Genomic DNA, 17,975 nt, shown 5'->3' on the forward strand with positions numbered 1-17,975 from the left:
ACTTAATCCATAGCAGCAGCACATTTCAGGGGAAATTGCCTTTCTCATGCTGTCATATCATTTACTGAATTCATTGAGTCAGTCGCATCACTTGGGTGGTACCTGCACTGGTTATCGCCCGCTTGGACTCCTGCAATGCGCTCTACATGGGGCTACCTTTGAAGGTGACCCGGAAACTACAACTAATCCAGAATGCGGCAGCTAGACTGGTGACTGGGGCTATACTGTATAACACCTGTCCTGAAAGACCTACTTTGGCTCCCAGTACATTTCTGAGCATAACTCAGAGTGTTGGTGCTGACCTTTGAAGCCCTAAAGGAGTACCTAGAAGAGCATCTCCACCCCCATCATTCGGCCCGGACATTGAGGTCCAGGTCCAAGGGCCTTCTGGTGGTTTGCTTATTGCGAGAGGTGAGGTTACAGGGAACCAGGCAGAGGGCCATTCCAGTAGTCACACCTGCCCCAAGGAACACCCTCCCAGCAGATGTTAAACAGATAAACAGGCAGCCCTGTTCAGGGAAGTTTTTAGTGTGTGATAATTGTATTGTTTGGTGTTTTTGTTGGGAGCCACCCAGAGTGGCAGACGCAACCCTGTCAGATGGGCAGCATATAAATAAATAAAGTAGTAGTAGTAGTAGTAGTAGTAGTAGTAGTAGTAAAAAGGTAAAGGGACCCCTGACCATTAGGTCCAGTCGAGGCCGATTCTGGGGTTCCGGTTCTCATCTCCCTTTACTGGCCAAGGAAGCAAGCGTACAGCTTTCAGGTCATGTGGCCAGCATGACTAAGCCGCTTCTGGTGAACCAGAGCAGCGCATGGAAACGCCATTTACCTTCCCGCTGGAGCGGTACCTATTTATCTTCTTGCACTGGTATGCTTTTGAACTGCTAGGTTGGCAGGAAGTAGTAGTAGTACACCTATATTATTTACTGCACCATGGTGACTTGCTCCCCAAGTAACCTCAAATGGAAGGCAGGTGGTAATTTCACAGGGTGACATTCATAAATCATCATTGTGGACTGCCAGTCTGGATTGAATCTAGGAGCCACTATGTTGTGGTTCCACCCTTCCTGGAGGGTAGGGCTCAAAAGATGCTGCTAGACTCTGAAGTTGGATTCCATGGGTGTTACTTTATGGTGTACTGTGGGATGTGAAACACAGAGCAGTCAAATACAACATTCCTAGAGTAGACATAAAAAGGGGATGTCTGGACCAGCCAGTCAGAACTTCCTGTTTCCTCCTGGGCTGGGACAGACTTCCTCTACATGTGACCAGAGGTGGGCGTGACCTCACCTGCACAGGTAACAAAACAGCACAGGGGAGGCAGCCATATCTCTCTCTGACTCCATTCTTCGAAGAAGCAACATCTTCTTAGTCTGAACTGCTTTCTTGGCTTCCAGCCAAGGGAGGACAAAGGACCTATCTCCTTATGGGATAGATTCCAGGTGTATATATTTTGTAACTTAAGTCTGCCTTCTGAGATCCATCTGTGAACAGAATGTGTGTGAGTAAACTCTTATACTTTTATACAAGACTGTGTCGTGTCTAATCTTTTTATGAGGGAATAAAGGGGACTTCCCAGGAAACTTATTTTAGAGGCTTAAACAAGCCTGGCAAAGACGTTATCCGTTGTACAAGTTTAAAAAGGGGGGTGTTACTCTACTAAATTGTAGGACTTGTTAACACAAGTTGGGAAGGATATAATTAAACAATATATCCTCTCCTGCCTCCCTGAACATTCCCACATGTACCACACCCATGGATTGGGGTTGCAGTATTATCTAATTCAATACATCAATGATTATGATACATTGATTGGCCAGCTAAACCAGATGAGAGTAGCCGATAGGTCTCAAACCCTCAGTGAGGTAGAGTCTGCATGCAAAACACAGGCACCAGCAGATTGAACGCATGAGACCAAGAGTTCATCCAAGAAGGTGGTTTCTGGACATGCTTATAGAGCGAAATGAGGGGCAGATGGGGTTCATCAACCTGGGAAGGTAGCTTATCTAGAAGAAGGGAAGCTCTGGTCCTAAACCTCTGCTGCCAAACAAAAGGCTAAGGATTAAACCCTACACAAATCTGGAGTGGAATCCCAAAGACAGTTGGGTGGCATCTTGTACACCTCCTTCAAGTAACTCCAACAGCCAAGCTAGTGCCCGACATATTACTGTATTTTTCGCTCTATAGGACGCACCCGACCATAGGACGCACCTTGTTTTAGAGGGGGAGAACAAGAAAAAAAAATCTCCCCCTCTCTGCTCAGCGCCCCTTCAGCGAAGCGGCAGGAGAAACGGAGCCCCTTCCATTTCTCCTCCTGCTTGGCTGAAGGGGCGCTGCACAGCTCTCCCTCTCTGCTGAAGTCAGGAGAGTCTTGCTCTCCCGGCTTCAGCAAAAGGAACCCGAAGCCTTCGGACTGCAGCACGAGTTCCTGATGCGTTCCAGAGGCTTCAGGCGGCTATCCCTGAAGCCTGGAGAGCGAGAGGGGTCGGTGCGCACCGACCCCTCTCGCTCTCCAGGCTTCAGCGAAAGCAACGCGTACCCTCCAGAGCGCAGAGGGAGCGCTCCCTCTGTGCTTCGGAGGCTTCGCGTTGCTATCGCTGAAGCCAAGGAGCCTGCATTCGCTCCATAGGACGCACACACATTTCTCCTTAATTTTTGGAGGGGGGAAATGCATCCTATAGAGCGAAAAATACGGTACTTTGCTTTCCTTTGGACCACATTGACAAGGCTGGACAGCCCACGACCTCCATACACACTGCCCAGGCGTGCACCCCAGGGAAGTCACTTCAGTGCTGCTAATACAGTCCTGATATTCTTGCTTTCTCATTTGATGAACTGACAATAAATTTTAAGTCGGGAACAAAATCAGATGAGCTCAGAGCAAAGAAACATATGCTGATTGAGTGTGTTACATTTTTCGTCAAAACAGATACTTGTTGTCCCCTTCAACAAATGAAAAGAAATACCATATAAAAGGTGTTTTACATACCACATTTACTGTGACATTTATCACAACACCACAGTGGTGCAACTTAAACAGTAAAAACGTGTTGTCATGTGTGGCATTTAAAACTTGTATTCGGACTCTGATATTTTCTTCTCTGGTATTTTAATCATGTTTAATCATGAGTAAGTTACACTGGAATATTTTTGACTGAGCCAGGGTAGGGGACTTTATTTATTTATGCAATTATTTATTATTAAATTTCTATACAATCCCCTCATCTGAGGATCACAGGGCAGTTTACAGTATAAAAACACAAAAAATACATAACATAATAACAAACAAAACAATAACATAGTGTTCTTCTTCTTTGGCAATCACTCATAGCAGAGTAAGATTGTCTTCCGTGAATATGGCTTTAACAGTGAGTCATAAGTGAATGTGGAGGCCAATTCTGGATCCACACATCCTTCCACAGTGGGGACATAGGTTTCCAGGAAGGAATTGATCACGGTGAGGATTTCCCAAACATGCCTTCCTCTTAGCTTGTTTCTCCCTTTCATCCTGAGTTCATGCTTCTTCAAAGTCCATGACACCTTCGGTAGAGGCTATTCTCTAATATAGCGCTCGCAGGCCAGTGTTTCCCAGTTGTTCTTCAACATCAACTTCGTTGGACTGGTCATGTTGTTTGGATGGCTGATTATTGTCTTCCAAAGCAACTGCTCTATTCCCAACTTAAGAATGGAAAGCGTAATGCCGATGGACAGCAAAAGAGGTTTAAAGACGCTCTCAAGGCAACTAAAAAATAAATAAATAACATAGTGTATCTTGCTTTTGTTAAGGCTTTTGACAAAATCCTACATGATACTCTTACGCAGAAGCTGGTAAAGTGTGGGCTGGATGAGGTAACTGTTAGGTGGATTTGTAGCTGGTCATTCAGACCAAACCCAAAGAGTGCTCACTGATGGTTCCTCATCATCCTCCAAAAATGGGGTGCTGCAGGGTTCTGTCCTGGGCCAGTTGCCGTTCAAATTCTTTATAAAGGACTTGGATGCAGGAATTGATGGGATGCTCATCAAATCTGCAGATGACACCAAACCAGGAGGGGTAGTTAATACCACAGAAGACAAAATCAGCATTGCATACGATCTTCACAGATTGGAGAACAGGACCCAAGCTAACCAAATGAATTTCAATAGGGACAAATGTAAAGTTCTGCACTTAGGCAGGAAGAACCAGCACAATATAAGATGGGGGGGCACCTGGTTTACCAATAGTACATGTGAAAGGGATCAAGGAGCCTTAGGAGACCACAAACTTAACATGTGTGATGCAGCAGCAAAAAAAAGAACTAATGCTATTCTAAGCTGCATCAACTGAAGTATATTGTCCAGGTCAATGGAAGTATTAATAATTCTGCCTTGGTCAGACCACACCTGGAGTCCTGTTTCCAGTTCTGGGCACCACAATTTAAGAAGGATGTTGACAAGCTGGAATGGGTGCAGAGAAGGGCAACCAAGATGATGGAAGCCAAGATGATGGAAACCTAGAAGCCAAACCTTATGAGGAACAGTTGAAGGAGCTGGGTATGTTTAGCCTGCAAAAGATGAGACTGAGTAGCTCCATTAGCATTTTAAACCTGCCTGAACCAAGTTGCTGTATATCAGGCTTCCTCAAACTTGGCCCTCCAGATGTTTTTGGCCTACAACTCCCATAATCCATAGCTAGCAGGACCAGTGGTCAGGGATAATGGGAATTGTAGTCTCAAAACATCTGGAGGGCCGAGGTTGAGGAAGCCTTATTCTTCAAGACATAGAGTGAGTAAATGTTATTTTTACCTTTTACAAGACTTGTGCATATGTGGTTATTATTTTAAGGGTGAGAAAAGTGGATAATACCAGAAAAATCCAGCCTGCCTTAAAATATCCCGAGTTACTTAAGCTAAAAAGGCTAAAACGATCCAATCTAAGCTTCCCTTTTAAGCTACAAAGGGATAGCACTCTGCTGAACTTACAAATGTGAAGAAGGAAGGATAATATCTAATAGATATATCCTCTCCTAGCATCTAAGCAAATCCCAACATGGACGGGGTCAAAAGGGTACAGGAAATCTAGTCCCAAACCACTTAGGGCCTTAAGCCTTAAGAAGAAGAGTTTGGATTTGATATCCCGCTTTATCACTACCCGAAGGAGTCTCAAAGCGGCTAACACTCTCCTTTCCCTTCCTCCCCCACAACAAACACTCTGTGAGGTGAGTGGGCCTGAGAGACTTCAAAGAAGTGTGACTAGCCCAAGGTCACCCAGCAGCTGCATGTGGAGGAGTGGGGAAGCGAACCCGGTTCACCAGATTACGAGACTACCGCTCTTAACCACTACACCACACTGGAATGTATTTGTAGCCAGTGCTGCAGGCACAAATGTGATGTTGCATGTTCAAACCTTTGTAGCCCTCATTTGCATCCTGGCAGCTACATTTTGCTACATGGTATTCAGAGGTAGCCTCAATTAAAGCTGTTTTTCTTAAAGAGAAGTTTAATCCCATCTATTATTATTATTATTATTATTATTATTATTATTATTATTATTATTATTATTATACCACCCTATAGCTGTAGATCTCAGGGTGGTACACAACATAAAATCACAATATATATAAAAAACAAAAAAATGCATAATAAAAACAAAAAGCAGAAGTATCTTTATCCAGATCAACAGATCTTCCAGCCGACAAAATTTCTATATCCTTTGGATTGGGTTGCAGAAGATACCGTGGTCAAAAGCAACTAAGAGAGTTACAAGCCCACCATTAAGTCTTGGGTGTAAGTATTTATCAGGGCTTCTAAAATGGTTTCTGCCCTTGCTCTGTTGTCTTCTGAAAGAGCTGCTTTACTACTTCCTTAAGAGCAGGTGAGATGACATCATTTACCACTACTGATGTACTGATGTCCAAATCTTCTACTCTCGCCTGGCTGCTTTTAAAAAACACAAGCAAAACCATGGCCCAGAGAACAGGTTATTTGTTTCAAACTTCCAAAGAGCTTATCTACATCCTCAGGTTGTACAAGCTGTTAAGTATCCATAACAGTATAAGATGGTCCACAAGCTACGAACATCTTCAATCCTGCCTTAATGGGGGCTTCTAATTAAGTATAAATGCAATCCACAAACTGCAAGACAATCAAAGTGAGCTTTCAATGGTTCCACCACCAGCCCCACCAGATTGCTTGTGAAAAGGGCAATTTCCCAGGAAAAATAGCTAATCCGGCCAATATTTCATAAAATGCAATGGTACTGAAGTCCAATTTCTTCACCATCACAGACTGAGCATTCAGATGAGATCATACCTGTGATTGGTTATGTGCTTAGTGAGTCACCTGCGCTCTCGAGCTAGACCCATTTTGTTGCTTTCAATTCCTCTGAAAACCAAGGCTCCATGATGTGGTCAAAGATACTTGGGAACTGTGGGAATGTTCAGTTTGGCAGGACTCAACATTGTTTATTAATATCCTTCCTAACTTGCGCTAGGAAGTTCCTTTACTTATCAGTGTTTACATTCCCCTTCTCATGCACATCAGAAAACTAGTTGCAAACTCATGTGAGTTTCTTAAGACAATATGCAATTCACTCTGGCTTGTCCAGATTGAAATGTGTTCTAATATTTTCCTGGTAAGACCCCTTGAATCCCTCCTAAAAGTATAAAGACACCACAGTCTTATTCATAAGCAATAAAAAGGAAGTTTACTCACGATCAGGCAGAGCACAGTGTGATACCTGAAGGCAGGCTTAAGGCTTAAAGTTATAAGTGTTATGTACTGAAGTTCTCACCCTGGGCCAGCAGGGGGATATTGTAGATAGTTATGCAAATAAGGGATCGAAAGTGACGTTCAGTGATTGGATAGTTTTAGGAAATTGTTACAGTTATGTTGTACTGGAGCTCTATATAAGCAGGCTGACTGAACCCTTCAGTTCAGTTCTCTTCTGGCCTGTGAATAAACAAGAGCTGTATGAAGAATCGCTGTGTCGTCTGATATGTTCACCCACAACTTAACAATAAGCATATGAAAAAAGGTTTACCCCACATGTGGGTTGACCTAATGACTGCAGTTAGCAGTCTGGGAAGTTCGCAGGACAAAAGGAAGATGGAAAAGAGAGTGGCAGCGTGACTTGGCCTTTTACCAGGTCTGGAAAGGTAACGCCCACCCACTAGTCACATGCAAAGAAGGATGCTCCAGGCCAGGAGGAACAGGAAGTTTCAGCTGGCTGGACCAAACATTCCCTTGCATGTCCACTCTAGGAAAACAAGGAATGTTGTATTTGACTGCTCCCAGTGGATTACATCCCACAGGAACAATTGTGTCTAAGAACCAACTCATCTCCATGTTTCAGGGAGAAACCTGGACCTCAACAGGATTGCTGACTAGCTCTGCAAGAAATCCACCCCACCCCACCCCCCAGGACTGCAGAAAAGCTTCAGCATTCATCAGCCTCTAGGGTTGGAACATTATAACAGGTCACAAGTAGTCAAAAGGCAGGGTTAAAGGAGCTGTTGCCATTGTCCATAGAAGTACCACCTCCTTTGACAGAAAACCTCTTGATCTTGGATAGGATGCAGTGATTCTCAACCTGTGGGTCTCCAGATGTTGTTGGACTACAACTCCCATCATCCCTGAGCTCTGGCCTTGCTAGCTAGGAGTGATGGGAGTTGTAGTTCAACAACATCTGGGGACCCGCAGGTTGAGAAAGTCTGGATTAGAGGATTTGCATTTGGTGCAGGGCCAGAGAGAGAGGCTGCTGGTATATCTGTCACCTTGCTGTCCAGCAGCTTTCATGGCTGAAGTGGTCTCTAGCATGGTCTTAGGGAACCCCAGGGCAGCAGTTAAGGGCAACTTCAATATCCAAGTGGTAGCTAGTGTTGGGCTGGCTCAGGACTTCACACTCTCCATGGCAACCACAGGACTGACATGTGGGATGTAAACACAGGAGCAGTCAATGACATCATTCCTAGAGTGTACATGTTAGAACATGGGGAGGGATGTCTGTCCAGCAAGCAGGTAAACTTCCTGGGGACGGACTTCCTCCGCATGTGACCAGAGGTGGGTGTGGCCTCACCTGTGCAGGTAATGACAAAAGCACAGGGCAGGCAGCCATCTCTCTCTGCCATTTTCTTTCGATGAGGAAACATCTAAAGATGCTCTCTTGGCTCTCAGCTCTCAGCCAAGAGAGGAGATAAGGTCTATCTTGCAACAAGATAGATTCTAAGTATATGTAACCTTTTTAAGCCTGTCTGCCGTCTGGGATCATGTTGTGAACAGAACGTGAGTAAACTCTTTTATACTTTTATAAAGACTGTGTTGTGTCTTGTATTTTAAGAGGGAACAAAGGGGAAATTACCAGAGTAATTATTATAGAGGTTCTAGCGAACCTGTGCACACGTTACTGTTGCGAACTTAAAGGGGAATGTCTATAAACTCTGCTGATATTTTGGGAACTTGCTAGCACAAGTTGGATAAGGATATAATTAGTCAATATATCCTCTCCTGCACCCCAGAACGTTCCCACATGACATTGGTCCAGCACAACAAGGAGGACACACCCTGGATGCAATCACCCTGAGGGATGTCAGGGATCAACCTAAGATAGGGGTAATGGTGGGATCATTACTGGGTAAAAGATGGGTTGATTGAACCAATAATTTAGTGTGGCAGCTCCCACACCCTGGAACTACCTGCTTGTTAACATTAGGCAGGAACCTTCACTGTATTCTTTTCTGCAAAAAAAAATTTCTGCTTATGCAAACCTACCTAGACATGTAATGCTGGTGTGCATTTTAATGTGTAATTTTAACTTAAAATGTGTGCTTTCAACTGTTGATTTTGCTTTTCTTGTAAACTTGTTTTTAACCTTGATTTTTATTGACAGTTATAATGTATATTGCACATTCTTTGTAAACTGCTAAGAGTACTCGCAGTGAAATGGTATACAAATTTTGATAAATAAATAATAAGGGTCTGATCTGATCAGATAATGACCTGTTTATGTTTACAGAAACATCACTGGCTCCCCTACCCGCAGATCTCTGTCCTTAGGCTTGAACATATAACCAGATCAAGAGTGTGACCTGCCACATCTGTAAGGTCTGAAATTATACGAGGTAGGCCCATGGTTGTCACAGCAGCCATGTTGAAATTCCCGAAGAGCAACAGTGTTGTGGTCCTCTACACCAACCCTGAAGCTACCTCAAGAGAGACTGGTGCTCAGTTCACTAACAGAATCCCCACCCTATCACAAGACTCCAGTGCCATGTAAAGGCATTGGAAACTCGTAGGCTGCAGAATGGGGAGTCAGGTCAGGTCAGGAGCCTGAGTCTTTGTAGACCAATGCTTTGGAAATTCAGCAAATAAAATAAAACAAATAGATACTGGGCATGTTTAGCTTGAGGAAGAGGAGGCTGAGAGGAGATATGATAGCCATCTTCAAACATCTTGAGGGCTGTCGCAAGGAAGATGGAGGAAGCTTGTTTTCTCCTGCTCCAGAGGGTAGGAATCAAGCCAAGGGCTTCAATAGACAAGAATGGAGATTCCTACTACACATATGAAAAAACTTTCTGATGGTAAGAGCTGTTTGACAGTGGAACAGATTCCTATGAGCAATGGTGGACTGTCATACCTTGGAGGTTTTAAAGGCAGAGGTTGGATGGTCATCTGTCATGTGTGATCTAGCTGAGATTCCTGCATTGCAAAGTGTTGGACTAGATGACATTCAAGGTCCCTTCCAACTCTCTGATTCTATTTGTGCTGGTCCCGTGGGCTAACCGAGAGGCAGGGTCCGAGTCAAGTCCAAGGTTGAAGGTGCAGTATGGAGGCAGTCCATAAAAGTTGAAGCTGGATGCAGGGCAGGTAGTTGGGTGATGTCTGGAGCTCTGGCAGGATAGCAGGACAGGGTTCAGGCAGGAACTGACAACCAACAAAGTTGCTCCTGCAACTTGGGACTGGTGCTGGCTGGCTTTTATCTGCCCCGAGGCACAGGGCGGCCCCGATCCTCAGGTGACTTGCCTCTCCTGGCCTGGAGGCGAGCACTCCTCCTGCGAGAACTTAGTTCCCTCTGCCTCTCTGCCCTGATCCTCTGTAGCTCAGGAGAGGCTGGAGGGTTACCGGACCCAGAGGCAACCTCAGCTTCCTCTGATGGGGCTGAGAGTGGAGCACCTGCAGGCAATGGGTCCTCCCTCACCTCAGGAGCCAGAGCAGGCTCATCTGATGCCTGCACCTGAGGATCCAGCACAGGTGAAGACCCTTCAGGTTCATGCCCCAGCCCCGGCTCAGCTGGTTCTGGAGTTGGGGAATCCTGTGCAAGCTGGGATTCCTCAGGTTCAGAATCCGAATCCGAATCTCAGGCCATCACACTATTATTCTTCCACAGCCATCAACCTGTGGCTGTTCCTGCCCTTGATTAGACAGTCACATCTCTACCTTCCTCCAACCATGTCTTAGTTATACAAGCAAGATTAGTTCACTCTTCCTGGAAGAGATTATTGATGATAAATGTGTTTCCATTTACTGATCTGGCATCTATTAACAGTGCTTCAGGCCTAAGGGGCCTGGAGACCAGCCAGTGGTATTACCAAGGCAGGGACAGGCATAAAAGCAGAATAGCAAAAGCAATGTCACTCCCTGATGCCTGAGTGACAGAAAGGAGACAGAATGACAAGATGGTTTACACAAAGCACTAGCAGAGAGTGCCTGGCACTGCCTGGAATTGTTTTGGCCAACCATCTTGATTCAAAATGGTGCACAATGTGCCAAGTTTGGATATGAAATCTCAAGAGGCAGCTGAATCTATGCCCCAAAATGGACGTAGTCATGGCAAAATCACAACTTGGTCCGCCATCTTGATTCAGAATATTGGCCGGCATCCAAATCATAGCTGTCAATGTTTCCCCATTTTTAAGGGGAATTCTCTTATTCCGAATAGGATTCCTCGCAAGAAAAAGGGAAAGTTGACAGCTATGATCCAAATGTCAGTGAAAACTGCTTTCTGGTGATGATATTTCAAGAGGCACCTGAACCTATGAAGAACAAATGGGTGGACAGACAAACCACTTTCCAAAATATGTAGTAGACTAAGGTAGTATTCAAAACTTAAGCACTTTAAAATCCCATTCTTTTTTTCTTTTTCTTTTTTTCTTTTTTTTTTGACTACATGGAATTGGCAGAAATGACTGGCAGAATTCGTGACCAGGGAGAAGAGTCGGTGGAAGAAGACTGGAAGAAATTTAAAGACTACTTGCAGAAATACTGTAAAATTAAGGAATGTTAAAATGATGTTGGATGGAAAATAAGTGGTATTGGTAAAAAGATTATTAAGAAAATGTAAATATGGATTGATAATGGTGGAAAATATATATTTATTATAGGTTAAGATGCTGAGTAAGAATAAATGATAGAGGGTAAGGACTTGCTGAACTAAATATCTGAACTGGAATACAAAAAGGGAGGTGTGAGGAGGTCAAGAAACTAGTGAATGAAGTATAAGATATGGAAATACTAATCTTTTTTTCTGTTTTGCTTTTTGGTGTTTTTTTCTTCTTCTTTTCTGTCTTGTCAATTGTTTTCTATTGTGTACTTCTATGTGTTTTGTTTTGTATTTTTTCATTTTTGTAGTTTTTCTTGGTTTTTGTATTCTATGTTTAAACTTTGAAGCTTTTGATTGTTTATGAAACTTTAATAAATATTATTTTTTAAAAAATAAAAATAAAACCCCGTTCATTTTTATTAGTGAGAGAGCGCATGACCAATCTGAACCAGTTCTTTTGCCAGTTCCAGGGTGTTGGAGCAGGTAAGGAGCTTCTTGGAGTCATCCAGGCTGAAACTGTTGGGAAGATAGTGTTAAGGAATCTCGAAAGTCAACTGAAACAGAGTCACACACTGTCAAAGGCATACAGAGATGCAGCTACAACCCAGAACAGTTACCATTGATTTCATGGGGCTTGCACCAAAAAAACCTCCCAGTAAATTGTGCCCCCTGCTTGCATCTACCCTTCGTGCCAAAATTCCAGTTTTGGAATGCTATCTAGCTCATCTTTAATTCATGCAAAAATCTATTCAAGCAGAGTAATTGCTCCTGTGAAACAAAAAGCTCCTTGGTTGGTAGCCACATACTGAATCACTAAAAATTATTTCTGCTTCCCCAGGAAATTGAACACTGAAAGCATTGCTTGCAATGCAACATTTGTAGAAGGGAATCTCCTTCTGGTGAGCCCACAAGTCGCCTTAAGAATGCCAAAGAGCATCTTTAACTCACTTTTTCCTTGTTGCTCACGTGAGATGCCTCATTAACCTGCCTTCTGCTCATACTTTGCTTTTTATTTTAATATATATATATTATTGGAGTTTTCAAGAGAAAGATAAATAACCAAAACAAACAAGAGCAACTAAACAAGAAATATTTATTGATACAATGGGTGATTAACTGATCTACATTATTGTGTAGAATTGATTCATAAAATAGTCAAGTCAATAGAAACAAAATAAGGTGATTTTTTTTCTAGGATAACCAGCCACATATAACCAAAATGCTTAAGTCTAATTAATACATGAAGGGGTTAATGTCATAGAGTAAGCTGTCCTGACAGGCTTAGGTAATAATAATAATAATAATAATAATAATAATAATAATAATAATAATTTTTATTTATACCCCGCCCTCCCCAGCCAAGGCCGGGCTCAGGGCGGCTAACAAGCAATAAAAAAACAACATTAAAATATTGAAACATTAAAATATTAAAATGCAGCCTCATCACAGGAGGAGAAAGGACAAAGAAAAAAGAAAGAGGGGGAGGGAATCAAACTGACTCCAAGCCAAAGGCCAGGCGGAACAACTCTGTCTTACAGGCCCTGCAGAAAGAAATCAGATCCTGCAGGGCCCTGGTCTCATGAGGCAGAGCGTTCCACCAAGCCGGAGCCAGTGTTGAAAAGGCCCTGGCTCTGGTTGAGGCTAATCTGACTTCCTTAGGGCCCGGGACCTGTAGGGTGTTGCTATTTGTGGACCTTGAGGCTCTCCGTGGGGCATACCGGGAGAGGCAGTCCCGGAGGTACGAGGGTCCTAGGCCGTGAAGGGCTTTAAAGGTCAAAACCAGCACCTTAAATCTGACCCTGTACTCCACTGGGAGCCAGTGCAGTTTGAAAAGCAGTGGGTGAATATGCTCCCATGGCAGAGAACCCGTGAGGAGCCTCACTGCAGCATTCTGCACCCTCTGGAGTTTCTGGGTCAGCTTCAAGGTAGGTCTCTCCCCCTCACCGTGAGAGGAAGGAAGTCAGTCCTGTTGTTTCCCTTAGTCTGTCATGTGACATCACACAGAGCCTTCTCTACCAGTTACATTTCTATGGTCTGAGTCTGCCTCTCAGCAATGTGGCCCTGGGGTCTTAACCACTTCACATACTAACTTGCAATAATATGCATTGTTAGATTTGGCTGCAAATCTCCCACAATAAACTTTATTCCTAAGAACATTTTCTGTCCTAGGAGGAACATAGCAACTTGAACACACTTTGTCGGCAGGCTGCCAATGGAGATAATTATGTGGTGATTGATGATAACCAGGCATAAATCTTGGCTATGAAATTTACTCTGGAAAAAAGGAGTAAACAGGGGATTAACCTCTAATCAAGAGACTGAGAAGCTGTCTGCTCCTGGGAACCCTGACAACTTGTGAGTGGAGGAAACATATTACCCAAAAGCCATGTAAGAGTCCTGATGGGAATTTCTCACTTATTTCTGAGACAGTTATAACTGAGAGAGATTTCTCCATCTGCCGCTGGAAATTTACATTCCATCAGTGAGCTGCTTTCTGGCTTCAGGAAAAAGGCAAAGGAAGTCAATTGTTCAAGAACTAAAGACAGAACAAAAATCCTGCTTTAATTGTTTGACTCCATACAGTTTTAAACAAACAGGGGAGTTCTGTATCTTAAGAATTTTTATTTTCTTTCTTTCTTTCTTTCTTTCTTTCTTTCTTTCTTTCTTTCTTTCTTTCTTTTGTTTTCTCAACAAAAGTGCTGCCTAGAAATCAAAAGCAACTCTGCCACTTGGTACCTCTTCCATGTGAAAGGAATGTGCTTACCCTAATAAGAGATAATGCTGTGAAGATCTTACGGTGGAGACAGGATGTAAAGATGGTGTCTCCCTTTCTCATTAACACCCTGGCACATTTGGCTGGATATTTACAGTTTTTATTACATATGTACAAGAAACAGCTACAGTTCAGGATTATGCGTCCGAACCCATCAAGTCAGATTCAGGGAGCGGCTTCCTTCGATTCCCCCGCCAAGAAAGGAGGCGGGGAAATTGCGCGAGACGTCTTTGACCCTTATGTTTCATTTCCCTCCTTGTCTGTGCTGATTTGAAAGTCTCCTCCTCCCTTCCAGAGTTTGAGTTCCCTTCCCAGGCCTCTGGGCAGTGGAAGGGCTCCACAACATCCCTGAGCCCCTGCTCCGCCTCTTCTGTCACTTCCTCCTCCGAATTCTCCCTGACACAGGAGATGTAACGAGACTGAATTGCTCATAGGATCAAAAACATTCAGTATGGCAAGTATATCTTCGGACATTCCACTGACTGTTGGCATCTTTCAGCAAATGTTTGATGAGCAAATAAAATTGATTACATAAAAGTTTGATCTAATGGAGAATGAATAGCTTAGTTGGTTACAGCATGGTGCTAAATAATGCCAAGATTGGAGGATCGATCCCCGTATGGGATGGTTCCTATTCATGCATTGCAGGGGTTGGACTAGATGATTCTTAGGGCCTTTTCCAACTCTACAATTCTATGATTCTTTGATTCAAAAATAAACCAGAGAAGATTGAAATGAAAAGCAGATCCAAAGATGATATTGCGACTTCAGAGAAGAATATAGATAAAGGACTGGCAGAATAGGAGGGTGAAATGGAAAAGTCCGTCACACAGGTGGTTGGAGGAATAAAACAGCAAAATGGTGCTGCGGTGCTGGGGGAGTAAAATAAAGCTGTGAATTGAGAGATCTGACATCAATAGAGCTGAGACAGAAATGGCTCTGTGCACAATCTGGAGAGAATTCAGAGGGGAAAGCTATCAAATCTCTGGTGCTTTTCTTGGGAAAAGAATGGGAGAAGCATAAATGGAAGAGATCATTTTTAGATAAGGATGGACAACCACAGCAAGCACAACAGGAAATGAGAATGGAAGATACATAATTAACAGATACATAACAATAAAAGAACTATGGTATAATATCTTGCGGGTAGCGAGCCTCTTGGGCTTGCCAATCGGAAGGTCGGTGGTTCGAATCTCCATGACAGAGTGAGCTTCTGTTGCTCTGTCCCAGCTCCTGCCAACCTAGCAGTTCGAAAGCACGTCAAAGTGCAAGTAGATAAATAGGTACCACTGTGGTGGGAAGGTAAATGGCGTTTCCATGCACTGCTCTGGTTTCCATGCGCTCACGGTGTTCCGTTGCACCAGAAGCGGTTTAGTCTTGCTGGCCACATGACCCAGAAAGCTGTCTGTGGACAAATGCTGGCTCCCTTGGCCTGAAAGCGAGATAAGCGCCGCAACCCCATAGTCGTTTTGAGTGGATCACAGCAGAGAGAGAGATATACAATGATGAAAAGATTTATTGTTTAATATGGATGAATGGTTATTGGAGGCAAAGTTGGTATGCTTGATTAAAGTAAAACCATTGCTGACTTATAATAATTAGAGAACCCCTTGTGGATTTTTTGTGTGAAAAGGAAAGTGAATCAGCTTGAGACATTTGGGTCTGAAGAATGGGGAAAGGTAGCTTAACAGAAAGTAGAAGAGTTGCATGCCATCCTAGTGTGAATGTTTTGGATTACCATATTTCTTTCAAGTAATGGACAGATAGAAAATCAGGTCCTTTTTATTTCTCTTCTCTCCTACTTTTTAACCTCTTTCTTCTCTTTCCCTCCTTTTGTTTTCCCTTGGTGTCCTCTCCTTTGAGCCATTATTGAGGTCCAAGGATTACACACACATGAAGGTGGCAGCTGGATGAAAGACCTCCCAAGGTGAGAGACTGGGAGAAGAAAGAAAAGCTCTCAGGTGAACCCACCACTTTCTGTGGGTGACAAGGGTTAAGAGCTACCTCTGAGAGAGGACTCTGCATTTTCTTTCTCCTTCCTTCCTTCCTTCCTTCCTTCCTTCCTTCCTTCCTTCCTTCTTTCCTTCTTTCCTTCTTTCCTTCTTTCCTTCTTTCCGTTTCTGTTTCTGTTTTTGTTTAGATTAGGTTTTTATCTTACTGTGTTATGAAAAAGCGTTAATGGAATCTTGGGCGGGGAGAGAACGTTTTCCATCATTTTAGTAAACTTTTAATCTTAATTCAGAAAACCCTGTGGTCTCTTTCAATTTAAACCATCCCATGTCTAAGAGCCAAGTTTCATACTACCTTGAAGGTTCTCAAGGAGGCGCAAGAAAGTTTTAAGCTGCTTGGTTAAAGGCAGCCTGGAGAAATAAAGTCGTTTAATCTGGTGGTAGCCAAAAAGGTTAATGGAAAAGCTGACCGAACAGAGGCACGCACTCTGTCTGGCTGGATCTCCCTTCCTCTAATGGAACCTGGCCCAGGTTGCAGCTGGGGGTGCTGTGACCCACCCATAGCACACATCTACAGGCATTAATCAATTTGCCTCAGGGTAAACATGTTCACTTGGTAGTTCTTCACAGGTGTGTGTTCTGAGCATGCTCAGAGCTGTTTCCTTGAAGGCTACACCTACCCAGCTAGGGCTCAGGAGAGTGTTTGTTTCTGAGCATATTCTGAGCATGCTCAGAGCTGTTTCCTTGAAGGCTACACCTACCCAGCTAGGGCTCAGGAGAGTGTTTGTTTCCCAAGCCACCTTGTTGGTTTGCTTCTTTTACTTTCTGGGACTTTTTGTGTGTTCACTGAACACACACTGTGCTCATCTTGTTTGTGAAATTAATGTGTGTGTTTTTTACTCATACCATTTTTTGTCCTGGCTCCCAGTTGCTGAAGAAGAAGGACCTGAAGGAGAATTCTTTCCAAAGGCATTAATCTTTAGGTTGCTGCAGCCCAAATGCTAATTGCCAGCTTAATGCACTTCAGGCAATACACATAATCAATCCAAAATATAGCTGCAACAGGGGGTATCTAATTCCCAAAGTTTTAGATGTTGCTCTGACACTGGCACACACCCTTGCTATCTTTTACATAGGAATGGGGAAGGCTCAGCTTGGTGCCACAAGCAATCTTCTCTGCAATCTCTCACTAAGCCTAGTAGGCAAAACCAGTAGCATAGCTATGATGGGGCTGGCCTGGAGTTTTGCCCTGAGTGAAGCCTCCAGAGGTGCGCCACTGATTCTTCCAGCTGGTGTGTGTGTGTGTGTGTGTGTGTGCGCGCGCGCGCGTGCAAATGCATGTGTGGTGTGTGTGCGCCAAACTGGTTCTTTGACCCAGATGAAATAGTTCCCAGTTTCGCCCCTGGGTGTGCTGGTCCCGGGGGGTTACCATGCGGCGTGGTCCGAGTCCAGTCCGAGGGTGCAGTATGGAGGCTGTCTGTCAAGGCTGAAGCGGGGTCCAAGGCAAGGAGTCGGGTGTAGTCAGGAACTCTGACAGAAGAGCAGGACAGGGTGCCAGCAGGAACAGGTTACCAACAATGTTGATCCCGCAACCTGGGACTGGGCTGGCTGTCTTTTATCTGCCCCGAGGCATAGGGTGGTCCCAGTCCACAGGTGACTCGCCTGTCCTGGCCTGGAGGTGAGCACTCCTCCTGCGAGAACTTAGTTCCCTCCGCCTCTCTGCCCTGAGCCTCTGCAGCTCAGGAGAGGCTGGAGGGTTACCAGACCCAGAGGCAACCTCACCTTCCCCAGACGGGGCTGAGAGTGGAGCACCTGCAGGCAATGGGTCCTCTATCACCTCAGGGGCCAAAGCAGACTCAGCTGGTGCCTGCACCTGAGGATCCAGCAGAGGTGAGGACCCTTCAGGCTCAGGCCCCAGCCCCGGCTCAGCTGGTTCTGGAGGCGGGGACTCCTGTTCAGGC

Source organism: Podarcis liolepis (genome assembly GCF_965112155.1).
Source record: "Podarcis liolepis genome assembly, chromosome: 5".
Classification (NCBI taxonomy): Eukaryota; Metazoa; Chordata; class Lepidosauria; order Squamata; family Lacertidae; genus Podarcis; species Podarcis liolepis.